The sequence below is a fragment of the Lissotriton vulgaris genome, chromosome 4_1 (assembly GCF_964263255.1).
Source record: "Lissotriton vulgaris chromosome 4_1, aLisVul1.2, whole genome shotgun sequence".
In the NCBI taxonomy this organism is placed as follows: domain Eukaryota; kingdom Metazoa; phylum Chordata; class Amphibia; order Caudata; family Salamandridae; genus Lissotriton; species Lissotriton vulgaris.
This window is the reverse complement of record NC_141691.1, coordinates 1,948,577,736-1,948,595,794: the sequence shown is the minus strand read 5'-3', so window position 1 is coordinate 1,948,595,794 and position 18,059 is coordinate 1,948,577,736. Positions and strand designations below refer to the sequence as shown.

At 47.0% G+C, this 18,059-nt stretch overlaps 1 protein-coding gene across 1 annotated transcript in view; it reads left to right on the top strand.

The window, feature by feature from the left end:
- Positions 1-18,059, top strand: part of TRAPPC9 (trafficking protein particle complex subunit 9) — a 2,581,727-nt gene that overhangs the window by 837,551 nt on the left and 1,726,117 nt on the right. The window lies entirely within an intron of this gene.

The window sequence follows — 18,059 nt, the reverse complement described above, 5'->3', positions numbered from 1 at the left end:
AAATGAGGCCACAGTTCTTAATGTCACACTGGACAGTTTCTTGAAAAAGGTTTGAATACTCCACAACACACCCTCAAAATGTCCAGTCTCTTTAAAAAGGTGAGATTACTTCTCAGAACAATTTCTGGCTCTCCAGGCACTGTGTACTACTTAATTCACTGTTTGTTGGAAGGTCTGGGCCCTCTGGAGTGCTCCTGTGCGCTCCTTACGATAACGGCAAAAGGCCCTACCAAGTCTCACGCATCTCGCGTGAGATGCGTACGCTGAACCCCTGCCAACTCTCACGCTTCTCGCGTGAGACGGGGTACGACGCGAACACTGAACCCAGCAGTACGAGGCGTACCAGCCTCGGGAGAGCTTCAGTACAGCGCGCACAGGCTCAGGGTGAAGCGTAAGGCGTACCAGCCTCAGGAAACACAGTACGTGGCGCACTGGATGCGAAGCGCTCCACGAGGCACTACAGTGAAGTGGGAGGCGTACCAGCCTCCAGCGAACAGGCATAAGCGGCAAACAGTTTTAAAAGCGCACTATAAGGCGTGCCAGCCTCGGGGACTCAGCAAAACGTTGCGCATCCATTCACAGCGCACAATACCTTGGCTCTTGATGTTGGTTCGGTGCGGACGGCTCTAGGCTGTCGTCCAGCGGGGCGGTGCTGTCCTGGAGGGCGGGGTGACGCGGAGGCCACGGGGTCGCTTTCCTTCAGGCTGGCGGTGCTCCGGGGGACACAGGCTCACAAGGGCAGAGTCCTGGGGTCCTAGAGAGGGGTGCAGCGGACTTCGAGGTTTTCTGCAGGGCTTTTCTTCAGGATGCGAACCCGTACTGCTAGTCCGTCTTTTCTTTACTTTCCACGGCATAGGGGCAGCAGAAGGCGGTGATCGGACCGGACAGGTCCTCTGCTTTGCGTTGTTTCTTCCGCTTGGTGAGCCAGTCACGATGCTGGGGTCAGACAGCGCTGACCTTTGCGGGGCGAGCTGCGGCTCGGCGGCAGGAATTCACGGTGCTCGGCAGGACAGGGGTTAGCAGGGGTCTTTAGGGCAGCGATGCAGGGTTGACAATCCTCAGCAGCAGTTCCTCTTCCAGGGGGTTAGCGCCCAATGTTCCTGGGGCGCAGTTCAGGGGGCAGGTTCCACAGCAAGCCCTTGGAGATTGTCAGATGCACAAGTAGAAAATAAAGCAAAGTCTCTTCTAGTCTTTCTTTTCCTCTCCTTCAGCAGCAAGGCACCCACCACAGGCCAGTCTCTCAGGCTTAGAGACAGTACTTCTCCATGCAGCTTTCCTGGGTCCTTCTCTTCGGGCAGAGTGTCTTCTTGGCGTCAACAGGATCTAATTTACAAGGAGCAGGGCTCCTACTTTTATATCCATTTCCTTTGTCTTCTCAGGCCAGGGGGGCCTCTGCATAATTTCTTTCAGCCTCTAAGCTCTTGTTGGGTGTACTCTGGTGTCTTCTTTCAGTGTGAGGGGCAGGCACATCAGACGCTCCACAGGAGGTGGAGCCAGCATTGTGTGGCCAGGGTCAGCCAGGAGTACCTTGTTGATGGGGCTTCGCCCTTCCTGGGCCAGGTGCAGGCTGAGTCATCAGTCGCCCCCCAGGGGGGCGGAGCCAGCATTGTGGTGGCAGAGCACACCTGATTAAAAGTCCAGGGCCACTCCTACCTCCCACTAAGGTGTAATCCTTACATTCACCACCTGTCATCCCCCAGCCCTGTCACTCACACATCCCAGACAGTCAGACACACATCCTAGCAGAGGCGGGCTGAAATGGTTAGGCAAGTAAATGCTAACTTTCTAAAAGTAGCATTTGCAAACACAGGATATTAAAATAAACTTTACTAAAAGAAGTATTTTATTATTCTGAGTTCAGGCATACTAAACATTATTTTCTACCATGTTCCCTGAGCCTGCTGGTATTATAGAGTGTAATAATTCCAGCAGCCCATCTGGCCTAAAGGGAGCAGGTAGCCTTACAATAGTGAAAAACGAATTTGGCAGTAAATCACTATTGGGACATGCCACACACATCAGAGCATGTCCTACCTTACACTTACAATGCACCCTGCCCTAGGGCCTACCATAGGGGTGACTAATATGAAGTTAAGGGAAGGTTTAGGGGCTGGCAAGTGGGTGCACTTGCCCAGCCAGCATGACAGTACCAGACTGCACACAGGTTCTGCAATGGCAGACCCTAGACACATTTTAAGGCTGCTTCTGTGGGTGGCGCAACCAGCGCTGCAGGCCCACTAGCAGTATTGGCATTCACAAGCCCTGGCACTCCTGGTGCACTTTACTGGGGACTGACAGTAAATCCAATGAACCAATCAGGTATACCAATCACAGTTACACTTTACATAGGGAGAGCATATGCACTTTAGCACTGGTCAGCAGTGGTAAAGTGCCCAGAGTCATTAAACCAAACAAAATAGGTCAGAGAGAGTATTGGAGGAAGGCAAAAAGTTTAGGGATGACCCTGCCAAGAGGGCCAGGTCCAACACAACCCCCTTCCAGCCAAAACGCAGGGTAGACCAATCACCACTGTGATGGGCTTCCCTGCTTAGGGCGATAGAACATGGACCTGGCCTGCAACAGCAGGGGCACATTTAAGTTCTACGCCAATCAGAACCTATTTTAAATCCTCTGTACATACTCTCAGGGTCCACCCAGCTACTCCATTGGGCACCCTTCTCTTCCTCTGTGGACACCACCTGTGCAGCCTCTAACCTTAACTTGCTCACCGGTGTGTCCCAACAGACAGTCATCAAATCACAGTGGCCACTGACAGTAGTCAGGGCTGGGACCCAGGCCTCATGCCTCTCAGGGCTCCCAAACCTCGGTGGCCTCAGAGAGTGGGGAGCAGTAGCCCCAGGTGATTGGCACCCTTTGTCCACTCTTCCTCTTGTCAGGTCAGGTATGTCATCCTGGCACTGACCCACCAGCTCCAGGCCTGTACCTGGCAGCTGTACAAAAAACTGGGGTGGGCTCTTCCAAACCCGGTCCTCCTCCTTGGGGCTCTGTACCCTCCCACCTGGAGTGGTACCCCCTTCCAGAATTGTCAGGGCACCTGTGGCAGGTGACCTGCACAATTCGCCCACCAGTTCAGGGGTGCTATCCTGCAACTGGGGCACCAGGTCAGGGGGGACACCCTGCACCTGGCCCTTAAACCTAGGGTCTAAACCCTCTAGTTGAACCAGGATCAGAGGCAAGGACTCCCTCCCTCTGCACCCCTTCCAGAGTACTGCCCACTCCCAACTGGAGTGGTACCCCTAGAAGCGACATGGGCCAGGACACTGATTACAGTGGTCCTGCCCTCCAGGTCAGACAACACCTGAACCTGGCTCTCCAACTCAGGGACCCAACCCTGCTGTTGAACACTTGCCTGGCACACCAGGACTTCCCGGGGAGCACGCATGCCCCCCCTGAGGGTGGCACATAGCTCATGTGCCGTGCAACAGTCTGCCTGGCGCAGATCTCCCAACCCCTGTCCATCTGATAGTGCGGGAAGATCCCCCAGGACAGAAGTGGTGTCCCCACGGTCATTCACTGGGGACGCAGCCCTGCTGGCTGGCCCCTGACCCACTGGTTCTTCCACTGGGGACTCCTTCCCCCTCTCGCCCCTCCTTCTGGACTTCTGCACCCTCCCAACTGAAGCGGTACTGCCAGACACCAGAACTACTGGAGCTCTGTCTACAGAGCCTCCACGTTCTCTAGCCACTGAGGGATCCCCCTCAGCGGGTGACTCATCCGGACAGCCTAGGCTCCCCACCTGGTGTTCCCTTAAAGAACCATCCAGGCTCTGAGACTGAGGTTGGGCACTACCGGGACAAAACCCATTCTCACTCCTTCCCCTTAAGGACAGGACGTGAGGCCCTACACCCCTCTCACTACTACAGGACCTAGCTGGGCTACTCTGCGCCACTTCCGCCACTCTGGGCTGGAAGATACCTGAGCCACTCCCCACAGGATCACACCCCAATGCCTCTCCAGACCCTCTGGAATCCACCACAAGGTCTGCCTCCAATGTGAGCTCCCTGGGGTCAGAGAACTCACTCTCAAACAGGTGTTGGCATAGCTCTGGAAAACTGGGATTTAAAGTATGCTCTCCCACAATTGGATTACACAGCCCCCTAGCAGGGCTAACCAAACTATCCTCCACTTCTCCATCCAGCGCCTCACACACATACTCCACACCATCCTTCTGAGACTGGCCAGACAGTAGCGGACTGTCTCTGTCAAACAACCCACACTCTTCCGTGCGGTCTTTACACTCACCCACCAGGACCTCAACCATGGGGGAATCCCTCCCACCACTAGGACCATGAACTCCTACGCCAGCTACCCTATTCCCTTCAGGGACGCTGCACACTACTGGAGCTACCTCATGCCCTTGAACCTCCTGATGTAAGTTAACCCCCTCCAAGTCAGGTGCCTTATCTCTAGGTGCGCGCACTATGCTGCCAGCGCTAGATACCTTAATGTTGCTGCCACCATCTGAGCTGGACTCCACCTCCAACTCAGCAAAGCTCAATCTCTGAGCTACACATATTTCTTGTTGCTGGGCTGAAGCCCTCCTGGCCTCAAGCCCCTCGAGCTCCATGTCAAGTTTCCTCATTCTTAAATCACGGGCAAGCTGCATTTTCATTTCTTCCAGGGCCAACTTCTTGGTTTCTAGCTCCAGTTGCCCATTTATTTCCAGCTCTGCCAACTTCAATTCATGATCTCGGGTTGCCTGTCTGTCCGCCAGCTCCTCTGGCGACAGACCTCAGCCAGAAACACTGCTACCCAATGGGGAGGTTGCACCCCTCCACTCTGGAGTCAGGGGTCCCTCCAGCTGCTGTTCTGCATCCTCAAATTCAATATCTTTTCCAGGGGCATTCCTTGCCTTGACCCAGGCCCTCAGCGCCTTTTGGAACTGCTCCCTTCTGGAGAGTCCGGTCATGGAAATGTTCAAATTTTTGCAGAAGCTCTTGAGCTGTTTCCCGGTATAGTTTTCTAGTTTCTCCCAATCACAGTCAATAGAAGAAATGGATGCTGCCTTTTCCATTTTCACTGACACATGCATGACTTCAAAAACACATGGAGATCTCTTCTAGCAAATCATAAATCCCAAAAGTCTGTGGCTTAGGTTACTGGACTGTCATCACTATGCAATGGTCAATAATCACGGTATGGACACTGCAAATGTAAATTCGGGATCCTCACCGCTGAGTCCAATGTTAGAATTGGGAGTCTCTGGTTGGCGCAGGTATGTACTTGCGACAAGCAGGGACCCTCTCTTCTAAGTCAGGGCAAAGGATTACTCCCAGAAATAACCCCTGCTCATCCTCTAGGTAGTGTGGCGCAAGCAGTCTAGGCTAAACTCTGGAGTACATAGGGTTAAACATTTGCAACATCACACACAATGACCACTAACCCACCACACAATGACACCAAACTGTATTTTAGTAAAAATATATCTTTATATATATATTCAACGTAGGCTTGTAAATACAGTCTAATGCACGAAAATGGTTTCAGTTACTCGTCAATAGGCCACAGTTCTTATTCTGCAGGGACAGTACTTTAGAATGCTTTCACTCCCTTTAAAATGAGGCCACAGTTCTTAATGTCACACTGGACAGTTTCTTGAAAAAGGTTTGAATACTCCACAACACACCCTCACAATGTCCAGTCTCTTTAAATAGGTGAGATTACTTCTCAGAACAATTTCTGGCTCTCCAGGCACTGTGTACTACTTAATTCACTGTTTGTTGGAAGGTCTGGGCCCTCTGGAGCGCTCCTGTGCGCTCCTTACGATAACGGCAAAAGACCCTACCAAGTCTCACGCATCTCGCGTGAGATGCGTACGCTGAACCCCTGCCAACTCTCACGCTTCTCGCGTGAGACAGGGTACGACGCGAACACTGAACCCAGCAGTACGAGGCGTACTAGCCTCGGGAGAGCTTCAGTACAGCGCGCACAGGCTCAGGGTGAAGCGTAAGGCGTACCAGCCTCAGGAAACACAGTATGTGGCGCACTGGATGCGAAGCGCTCCACGAGGCACTACAGTGAAGTGGGAGGCGTACCAGCCTCCTGCGAACAGGCATAAGCGGCAAACAGTTTTAAAAGCGCACTATAAGGCGTGCCAGCCTCGGGGACACAGCAAAACGTTGCACATCCATTCACAGCGCACAATACCTTGGCTCTTGATGTTGGTTCGGTGCGGACGGCTCTAGGCTGTCGTCCAACGGGGCGGTGCTGTCCTGGAGGGCGGGGTGACGCGGAGGCCACGGGGTCGCTTTCCTTCAGGCTGGCGGTGCTCCGGGGGACACAGGCTCACAAGGGCAGAGTCCTGGGGTCCTGGAGAGGGGTGCAGCGGACTTCGAAGTTTTCTGCAGGGCTTTTCTTCAGGATGCGAACCCGTACTGCTAGTCCGTCTTTTCTTTACTTTCCACGGCACAGGGGCAGCAGAAGGCGGTGATCGGACCGGACAGGTCCTCTGCTTTGCGTTGTTTCTTCCGCTTGGTGAGCCAGTCACGATGCTGGGGTCAGACAGCGCTGACCTTTGCGGGGCGAGCTGCGGCTCGGCGGCAGGAATTCACGGTGCTCGGCAGGACAGGGGTTAGCAGGGGTCTTTAGGGCAGCGATGCAGGGTCGACAATCCTCAGCAGCAGTTCCTCTTCCAGGGGGGTAGCGCCCAATGTTCCTGGGGCGCAGTTCAGGGGGCAGGTTCCACAGCAAGCCCTTGGAGATTGTCAGATGCACAAGTAGAAAATAAATCAAAGTCTCTTCTAGTCTTTCTTTTCCTCTCCTTCAGCAGCAAGGCACCCACCACAGGCCAGTCTCTCAGGCTTAGAGACAGTACTTCTCCATGCAGCTTTCCTGGGTCCTTCTCTTCGGGCAGAGTGTCTTCTTGGCGTCAACAGGATCTAATTTACAAGGAGCAGGGCTCCTACTTTTATACCCCATTTCCTTTGTCTTCTCAGGCCAGGGGGGGCTCTGCATAATTTCTTTCAGCCTCTAAGCTCTTGTTGGGTGTACTCTGGTGTCTTCTTTCAGTGTGAGGGGCAGGCACATCAGACGCTCCACAGGAGGTGGAGCCAGCATTGTGTGGCCAGGGTCAGCCAGGAGTACCTTGTTGATGGGGCTTCGCCCTTCCTGGGCCAGGTGCAGGCTGAGTCATCAGTCGCCCCCCAGGGGGGCGGAGCCAGCATTGTGGTGGCAGAGCACAGCCTGATTAAAAGTCCAGGGCCACTCCTACCTCCCACTAAGGTGTAATCCTTACATTCACAACCTGTCATCCCCCAGCCCTGTCACTCACACATCCCAGACAGTCAGACACACATCCTAGCAGAGGCGGGCTGAAATGGTTAGGCAAGCAAATGCTAACTTTCTAAAAGTAGCATTTGCAAACACAGGATATTAAAATAAACTTTACTAAAAGAAGTATTTTATTATTCTGAGTTCAGGCATACTAAACATTATTTTCTACCATGTTCCCTGAGCCTGCTGGTATTATAGAGTGTAATAATCCCAGCAGCCCATCTGGCCTAAAGGGAGCAGGTAGCCTTACAATAGTGAAAAACGAATTTGGCAGTAATTCACTATTAGGACATGCCACACACATCAGAGCATGTCCTACCTTACACTTACAATGCACCCTGCCCTAGGGCCTACCATAGGGGTGACTAATATGAAGTTAAGGGAAGGTTTAGGGGATGGCAAGTGGGTGCACTTGCCCAGCCAGCATGACAGTACCAGACTGCACACAGGTTCTGCAATGGCAGACCCTAGACACATTTTAAGGCTGCTTCTGTGGGTGGCGCAACCAGCGCTGCAGGCCCACTAGCAGTATTGGCATTTACAAGCCCTGGCACTCCTGGTGCACTTTACTGGGGACTGACAGTAAATCCAATGAACCAATCAGGTATACCAATCACAGTTACACTTTACATAGGGAGAGCATATGCACTTTAGCACTGGTCAGCAGTGGTAAAGTGGCCAGAGTCATTAAACCAAACAAAATAGGTCAGAGAGAGTATTGGAGGAAGGCAAACAGTTTAGGGATGACCCTGCCAAGAGGGCCAGGTCCAACAGTGAGGTTTCGAGGAAGGCCTTAAAAAAGAAATGTCTCGCTCATCTTGAGGAGCTGAGACTGATATGAGTGAAGCCGCCAAACCTTCTGTCACCCACAGTTTAATGACACAATTGGTACCCACTATACAGCAATACCTCACTTTTAACACCACAAGTTATGAGCGTTATCTCCTGGTAAGATTTAGGATGAACTTTTTTCATCGAATGGTTGCATTTCCAGCTCGAAACAACAGGGCTAAAGAACTTTCCTGCTGTCCCAGTGATGACACTTCACTGCAATCAACTTTGCATACCATTCTTTTTTGTAAATTTTACACTGAATCCAGGAAAAAATGGCTTATTCCGCTCTTGAGGCGTATTGGTTATAGACAATGTCGTCCAGCTTTACTTTTTTTAACAGCTGTTGGAGGGAGAGCAGTTGGTATTTACAGTAGCTGGCTTTCTTAAATGTATTGTTCGCCATCGTAGGAACTTATATTAATATTGCAAGGAGATCAGTTCTGAAACTTATTAATATAAACATGTAATGTCATTTTTAATTTTAATGGATTCATTCTGTTGGTTGTGAATCGTTTCAACTAAAGAACAATTAGTTGTTATGTATATGCCCTCTTCTGTTTCCTTGTAAAAGATGAGATGGGGCATATATCTTTTAACTTGTAAATATCATGTTTTATATTGTGCTTATATACCTAGGTATGGTATCTTTTTTACTGTCTATTTTTATGTATGATCATTTTATTGTATGCTTTTATGATTTGCAACCAAAATCGAAATAAAGCAAGAATTGAATTGAATTGATTTGAAATGAACAGTATCAGAAGAGAATACATGTTCTGTCTTATGGTGTTATAAACATGTGGCACAACCAAATAACATCACTAAACACTTTTATAAGTCATATTAAGCTTGTTCCAACTGTAATTTTATTAATTCAACATTTATGTATCAAATCCATCATTAAAATCATTACTACTCTACATTGTCACCCAAAATGATGAACTTAAAAAAACCTTTGAGATCAGCAAACCTTGGCATGGTATGTTTCGTGTACTTGCATCTCGCACATCTTACCCAGGAGGGTATCCTGGCACAGAAGAGAAGGAGGGTTTCTGCCCTGCCTGCAGCCTATGTGAAAGGCCACGTTTTCAGTGTCTGACTGAATTCTAGGACTGAGCTGGCAGCTCTAATGCAAAGAGGGTTTTTGTAACAGGCTTTAGGAGCTGGTACGAGAAGGTGCGGCCGCCAGCAGAGCCTTTCCTTTGAAGTACAAGTGGGGCTATGCAGAGCTCTGCCCCCCCCCCCCCATTCCTCCATCCTGCCAACACCCAGGGTCTCTATTGTGTGGCTGTGTGGAATGAATACACAAAGGCCAACTGCACCTCGTCATTGTGACCCTAGAAATATGCTGCAGGCATCAAATGGTACTACAAGAAAATGCTAATTTTAAAAATTCCTCAGACCAAACATGCCATTTCTACCTGTTCCGAAAAAAAAGTTATGACCTAATTAATGTAATAAGGTAACTCTATTATGTAAGAGTTTTTCACTACAGAGACATGTAAAATATGAAAATACATGTCTAGGAGGAACAACTGCTCGTAGAGGGGTTTTCAGGGGAGAATAGGGTCGGGATAACTATACATCTATTACTGTAAATGTGATAATACAACAAGCGGTCATGAACTACCTGTTATTTGTAGACAACACCTTGATAATCTCGAAGCTGTTGAATGCTTTTCTAACTTTTGTTTGAATGGAGGCCTCAAAATCAACAGAGGGAAGACTGAACGTTAAGACTGGCTGAAAAAGGAAGCTGGAACAGGCAGAGAAGATTGTGTCTAATAATAATTTAAAAAATGTGTCATGGTTTTTGTGTGTGCGATAACCTTTTGAGAAATTAGGCTCCTCACGCTATTTAACACTTCTAATCTTATACGAATTCTATGGTCCGAGTATTTGAATGTCTTGGTAAATCATAGCAGACTGCTGGAAACCATTCATGGTAGCCGTAAGCTGGATTTTTTTAGCTCAGAAACACATTTCCCACTTGTATTCATCTAGATATTTGAGGCTTGAGGAGGCTTGTTTTCCACAAACTCTGCATCGGAGTTTAGACTGGTCACTTTGTCCCTAGTAACCCTTACAGTAAACTATTCAAGAAATCACTTGCTATCAGCCTGTTGTTGCCACTGCCAGAAGATATGTGAGTCAGAAGTATATTTTTTATTTTTGTGCATGTTATATCATAAACCCAGGATGAAATGGATTATCCTAGTGTCAGCTTCCACCTTCGGTCTTCTCTGGACTTTTCTGATGCTCAAAAGGGTCCACCTCTTAACCGTCCCAAGTCTGGAATATAAAATACACGAGGACTAGTAAGACACTCAAGCGGGGGAAGGAAAGGGTAGGAACAGCAAGGAGGGAGATCTATGGATGACACAAGAAAGACACCGTAACTAAGTTGTCCTTTGAAACCACACACACAAACACTTGAAATAACCCTATCACCACATATAAGTATAGCTCTACCTGTAAAGGAAAAGAAGGATGCCTCAAATACCAGAAGAGAGAAGAGGGTGGTTTGCAATCTTCCTGCCCTGAACTACCGGAGAGAAGATAAACAATTTTAGAAAGAGTACCTGATAAAGCCTACCAGATTAAAGTAACCGGTTCCCCAGTGTTGTATTATATTTCCAACCCTACCTACCGTTTGGTTCAAGCAGAATGGCTGAGTATGCAAAAACAGGGATGACCTGATTACCCACTCCGTCAATCTCTCTCTCTTAGGAAAAGAACACAAAACATACACCCAAAATGTGAAACGTGAGGATGGTAATACTATAATCCTTTCAACAAACAGGATCTTAGTAGAGCGTATAAAGTTCCAGAGAATGATTCATGCAAGTTAATGACTTGGCTAGTATTCTGAAACCAATCCGACTCTGAATATCCCAGACCTCAGTTGAAGCAACTAAGAATATACTTTGGTCACTGAGGTGAAGGTATAAGTGTGGAGCAACTCGGTTAGTGCTCCTCTCCAAAAGCAAACGGTTCCAATAAAGCAAAAGAAAAACGTACTCCTGAGCCACGGTTTGTAGCTCATACAAGTCAATCCCCAAAATACTCCCCGCAAGAGACCACCGGAAAAGTAATCTCGCCAACCGGGAGTATATGCTCAGCGAGGAAGGGGGGAGAGTGAAAATGGGCTATATAACACTCCTCTGCACGAGACCGTGGAAAGGGAGTCTCATCCAACAGGAGTGTTCAAGCAGTAAGGCCCTGCGACAGTTCAATGTTCCTCCGCATGAGAAGCCGAACACGGCTAACTCGGCCAATGGAGGAACCAAGCTCGAAATGCCGGGAAGCCGGCCAAGGATGACAAAACTACTGCGGGCAGAGAAGCACAGATCCAAAACGTACCCAAGCTTACCCCACCATACTCCTTCCCAACCGGGACCGCAGCCTGCAGCACAATCACCAGGATAATCGGCGGCTTCCTCTTCTCCGTACTGCCGCTATATCCAGGTTTGATGCGCATAAAAAATCACGTGGTACGTGACTACCACTCTGTCCGTCGGGATTTGTAGTTTAAAGGCTAATTGTCGGCAGACAGCGTCTTACCGGCATCGCGTTACCGGACACCGAGTGTTTCGGAAAATGAGCATGGGCAATAAAAGTCACAAGCCTGTTTATCACATAGCCAAATCCAATACATCTGCATTTCTGGTTTTTGCTTTGTCCCATTGCATACACTCTGCTTGGGTGATTTGTTTCAAATGTTTAGCTCTTGTACTGTGAATTACACCTTATCTTATGCTTATTGTGGTGTATGAATTTATATGGATTTGTCTAATTATTCATTTTTAAATGTAAATCCTATGATTTAATAGATAACAAAACGATTATTAATGCTAGAAAGCAAACACAAGGAGATGATGGACGGAGCAATGAAACTTTTCAGACTATTAATGCTATAATCCTTGATCAATTGCTATTGCATTTTTGTTAACTATGACCTTAATTAATTCTAGCAACGTTTTAAAAAAAATGTGTTGATGTATAATAAATGAAGGTTGAAAATCAGATATGAAGCCATTAACTCTAAAGCCCTTCACATGTCTAGTACCTCTACATTGTTTCATGACCATTCCCAACTTGTGTCTACTAGCCACCTAGTTGTGTGACCAGAAACGGTTTGTCGCTGTTCAGTTGAGTTTTTGAGTTGATTCATTTTAGCAAGTTCCTCCCTCAAGTGGATTCGTCATATGGGGGTATTTTCCCCCTTGTATATATGTACATTTGTGTGTTTATGATAGTAGATTATTAAGCTATAGGAGAAAAGAGCCAGTGTTTTGATAGCTCCCACAAAGCCAGTGCAATCTAGGTCCTAATAAACCGGTGTCTTAGACAGCTCATGTTTTTACATATTATCAGCCTTGAAAAAGTCCCCATGCAGGGACGAAACACGTGTCGCCTGGAATCATCTATCGATCAACATTGTCAACCCATCTGCAATCTCTGTTGCATTGTTGTAATCATAATGTTGACTTGTTTATAGCTTATGCGCAAAAAACTATCACTAAGTAAAATAATCTTTTTTTTATATTACATCTGGAGGTTTTTGTTATATCATTTGATTACCTCAGTTACCACTGCATTTGTCCTAAAAACAAAGTTCTGTTCACTTGTACATAGATCTAAATGCAGAAAACATCAAAAACATATCATAAGAGTGCTCCACTATTCTCTCTTTTTTCTGTCTGAGAAATGCCCTGCTCACCCTTAGTAGCTTGCATGACCAGCAATTCATTCCTCAGAAAAGAGGCACGTGGTATATTTAAACAACACAAGAACAACATTCTGAAATCCATTTATTTAAAATTAGGAATAATTATCCAAATAATATGGCACAAACACAAAGAAGATGTAGGGCTTACATGTTACTACAAAAGCAAATAATATATTTGATAAAAACATTGTGAGCTAACAAATTAATGTTTGTCTTTGGGGTACGGTAGACCAGAACCTAAGTGCACCTTGTGGCTGATCCACAAAGAAGTGCAGTAAGATAGAAGTTGATGGCTCACCCTGATTAACTATTAAGGAGTAGTGGGACCTAGAAACCTTTGCCAACCAGCAATGAAGCACGGTAGAGAAGAGTTTGCAATTCGTCCTGCCAGAGTTTTATATCTGGCAGTATGTATTATCTGGAGGTTCTAAATTGTCAGTGAGGAAAGGCTGGTGATTTAAATGAGTAGTGCAGGGGGCCGTGGCTAGGACCTCGATGGAGTAGGACGCACGCTGGGAGAACTCCATCCTCCAGAAGCCGGCCGCTGGCTTCTATGTCTACTCAGAGGTGCGGGGTGCGGTCGGTGCCCGCCATCCAGTGAGTTTTCCCCCCTGTATGTCCTGATGGGCACACCAGCGACTCGACTGCGGCAATTACACTGGAGTGGGATGGACAGACCTTCATGACATGCCCGACCGCCATCTTGCCCGAGAACATATGAGAGCCATGCATTCTACAGGAGTCCCAGGTCCCGAAGCGGAATTGGCGGCTGGGGTCCGGTGCGTTGCTGGATCGCTCTTCATGCCTTCCGCCCCGCACCTGACTCTGCGCCGCTTGGGGGGGCCCCAGAAGACCTGACTGAGCCTGGCGGCGGCCCCATGTGGCTGGCCGCTTGAACTCTGGGTCGAGGAGCGAACTGCGGCCACTGTGTCAGACGTCTCCTTTGCGAATCCCCAGGATTGTATTGATGCTGTAAAGGGGCCCTCCTCTAGATCATCCCAAGTCTGGCAATGATTGTTCGCAGACTGTTAAGGAGATCAAGCGTGGGAAAAAAGGTCCGGAGGGGAACTGCTGGGCTGCTGGAACTGGAGACCTGTAATATACAAAGCAGGGAATAAGTGGCACTGTACTTGCTATACTAAACACTATTTAAAGAAGCTACTCGTTCCTCACCTGTATGAAAGAAACAGGAATGCTGGATATATTGGGTAAAGAAAATGGGCAACTTCTCATCCCCAGGTTCCTACTGTAAAAGAAAAGTGACAATCTCACTATTACTAGGCTTCCCAGGAATTAACCACCTTGCTATTTTGAAGAAGAAGGAAGATACACCTACCCTCTTTGGAATGAGGAAGACCAGTCTGCCCTCTAGTCATTTGGTACTGATTATTCTCTCTACCCCTCTCCTATTCTGGTCTTCTGAGAGTGTTCCTTAATACATTAAATCATGTATCAACAGTATGAGTGTAGGTGAACATATTGCGCCGTCACCTTAGTTTCTTAGAACATCAAGTTCCCCCAGGAAACTGTTATTGCAGTGCAAAACTGAACCCTAAAAACGAAAGGCAGCCCAGCCAACAGAAAGTAGAAACCGTTAACTCTGCTATATCCAATAGCTCAAATAATCAAGTATATCAGGTCTTCGGTAGTTAGACACAGTGCACAAAGCGTTCAATAACTCCAAAGACCAGTAAAGTCAAATGTTGATTCTACAGTTTTAACTGAGTAAACTTCCCATAGTTTCCCAGTCGCAAGAACAGAAACGAAACCCAAACAAAAACATGTAGTAAGGATCTCAGCGAAGTGGGCGCTTCCGAAGCCCCAGCAAGTAATCCACGGGCAGGACACCCACACACACCCGGAAAAGGCTCCCGGGTCCAGAGATGCAGGCGCTTCCGAAGCCCCAGCCAGTAATCCACGGGTTGAACACACACACCCGGAAAATGCTCCCGGGACCGGAGATGCAGGCGCTTCCGAAGCCCCAGCAAGTAATCCACAGGCAAGGAGTGAAATGAGCCTAACACTCCCCCAAGGAATCGAGAACAACAGGAACAACGCTACGCCAACAAGCAAAATAATCGGCAGCGCGTCTTCCTGATAGTTTCAATATATGCATTTCCTGACGCATAACGTCATTCCGGCGCGACGCTCAAAGGATCATGGGATTCATAGTTTTTAGTCCCGTGATTCACTCCAAGAGCAGGCAGTGATTTACCAGCGGCCGGGAATCCTGACAGAACACCCCCCTTTCGACACTCACTGACTGCCCCCAGGCTTGCCAGGATGCAATCGGTGGAACTTCCGCACAAGTCGGGGAGCATGCACAGCCGAAACAGGCCCCCACAAATCTTCCTCAGGTCCATACCCCTTCCAGGATATCAAATACTGAAGTTTGCCTCGAACTCTTCTGGCATCCAAAATACACTTTACTTCGTATTCAATGTCTTGATGCACTCTCACAGGTAATTGGGGCTTGCTGCCAGGACATTTTGCAGGCTTCAGAAGAGATGCATGAAAAACCGGATGAATCCTGAAATGAGGTGGAAGATGCAATTTCACAGCTACAGGGTTTATATGCCTGATCACTTTATAAGGACCGATGAACCGAGGGTTGAAAACACTGTACTTGCGAAATCGAATGTTCCGAGTGGACAGCCACACCCAATCCCCCCTGTTGTACTCAGGACATGACCTGCGGTGCTTATCTGCCTGTGTCTTATACCTCCTTTTAGCTTTTTCCAGGTTATTCCGTGCTTGTACCACAGTGCTACGTAGATGAACCAATCGGGATTGCAACGTAGGTATCTTAACCTTAATAGAAGGCAAACTCAAAGGGGCAAATCTTGGGTGAAAACCGTAGGTACAATAAAATGGAGTGTACTGAGTAGAAGAATGTATTGCATCAATGTACGCCACCTCTGCTGCCCACAGCCAGTCAACCCATGCATCAGTGGTGGTATCTACAAAACATCTTAGATATTGCTAAAGTGTTTGATTTAAACGTTCGGTCTGACCGTCTGTTTGGGGATGAAAGCTAGTGGAGAGGGAGGAAGAAATACAGAGTTTCTCACACCAAGCCTTCCAAAACCTTGCAGTAAATTGAGCTCCCCTATCAGATACTATGGAACGTGGAAGCCCATGCAACCTGACTATATGAATGAGCAAGAGACGAGCTAATTGACTAGCAGTAGGGACTTGTTTACAAGCAATGAAATGACCCAACTTTGTTAAGTAATCCACTACCACTATAATGGCTGTCATACCCTGATCTTTAGGAAAGAAACAACACAGGGTTCTGGCTGTTTCCAGCAAGGCTAAGCCAAAGATACCAAAGAACAAAACAAAGGCCAATACTGGATACCCTTAAGGGGGGAAAAATTGTGGTCACCTTTATGAACAAAGCATAACGGTCCAGATTACGTCATCAGTCGAAAAAAACTTTTTTATTATTTTCTTTAATTTAACTTTCTTTTTAGTAGTTGATTTCACAAATTAATTGTGCATGTATAAACAGTTCAAACGTTAAACATAACAACACGAAAAATCTTTATACATATTTACAATTTACAATTTACACACATCCTCTCAAACATTCATTCTGCATTCATCCCGTTGTACACACAAAAACATAAATAGAACACCTTTTGTCACAAAAAGCAATTGAAATAAACAGTGAATGATGATCCCTATTTATGATTAGAAAATGATTTCAATTGAATGTATAGAACATTAATTCATATTAAGGAAAACCAAAACCTAATTCAAAAGAATTTGGTCATATGACAAAAGAGTTCAGTCACTCCTATTGAAGGTCAAAAGGTCGACGCGTTTCAAACCCCCAAGTCTGGGGTTCTCATCAGGACCAATCTTTTTCTTAACAAGTCACTTAATGGCCATGCGTGAATCTGTGGGACATTCGACAGGTACACAATGACGCTTTTTATGGTGGCGCAGAGTCTCCCGATTAGCGGTGGCTCATGTTACATATCCGCTTCAATTATTGTAATTTCACTCCGTGCACTTGGATCGGTGAATTTATCTACGAGCCGGGAGCCGATAATTTGAACTGCTGCACTCGGGAAGTGTGCAGCAGTTCAAATTATCGGCTCCCGGCTCGTAGATAAATTCACCGATCCAAGTGCACGGAGTGAAATTACAATAATTGAAGCGGATATGTAACATGAGCCACCGCTAATCGGGAGACTCTGCGCCACCATAAAAAGCGTCATTGTGTACCTGTCGAATGTCCCACAGATTCACGCATGGCCATTAAGTGACTTGTTAAGAAAAAGATTGGTCCTGATGAGAACCCCAGACTTGGGGGTTTGAAACGCGTCGACCTTTTGACCTTCAATAGGAGTGACTGAACTCTTTTGTCATATGACCAAATTCTTTTGAATTAGGTTTTGGTTTTCCTTAATATGAATTAATGTTCTATACATTCAATTGAAATCATTTTCTAATCATAAATAGGGATCATCATTCACTGTTTATTTCAATTGCTTTTTGTGACAAAAGGTGTTCTATTTATGTTTTTGTGTGTACAACGGGATGAATGCAGAATGAATGTTTGAGAGGATGTGTGTAAATTGTAAATTGTAAATATGTATAAAGATTTTTCGTGTTGTTATGTTTAACGTTTGAACTGTTTATACATGCACAATTAATTTGTGAAATCAACTACTAAAAAGAAAGTTAAATTAAAGAAAATAATAAAAAAGTTTTTTTCGACTGATGACGTAATCTGGACCGTTATGCTTTGTTCATAAAGGTGACCACAATTTTTCCCCCCTTAAGGGTATCCAGTATTGGCCTTTGTTTTGTTCTTTGATACCCTGATCTTTAGGCATCCCCACCACAAAGTCTACAGAGAACCGTTCCCACGGAGTCACGGGAGTAGGCATAACCTGAAGAAGCCCCTGTGTGGGACGATGATCACTCTTGGCTTGAGAACAAGTGGTACACTTTTGTACCCATGCAAACGCATCAGGGCGAATGGTAGGCCACCAAAATCTTCGTAGCATCTTTTCCAAGGTTTTTGTTCCTCCAGTGTGGCCAGCACAGGGAAGGTTGTGACACCATTCGAACGCCTTTTTACGTAGACCCAGTGTAGGAAGTAGCACCTGTTGGCCTTTCATAGGCAACCCTTGTCTGAATTTCCACTCTGGATGCATTCGAAACCAGGTCTTCCATTCAAACG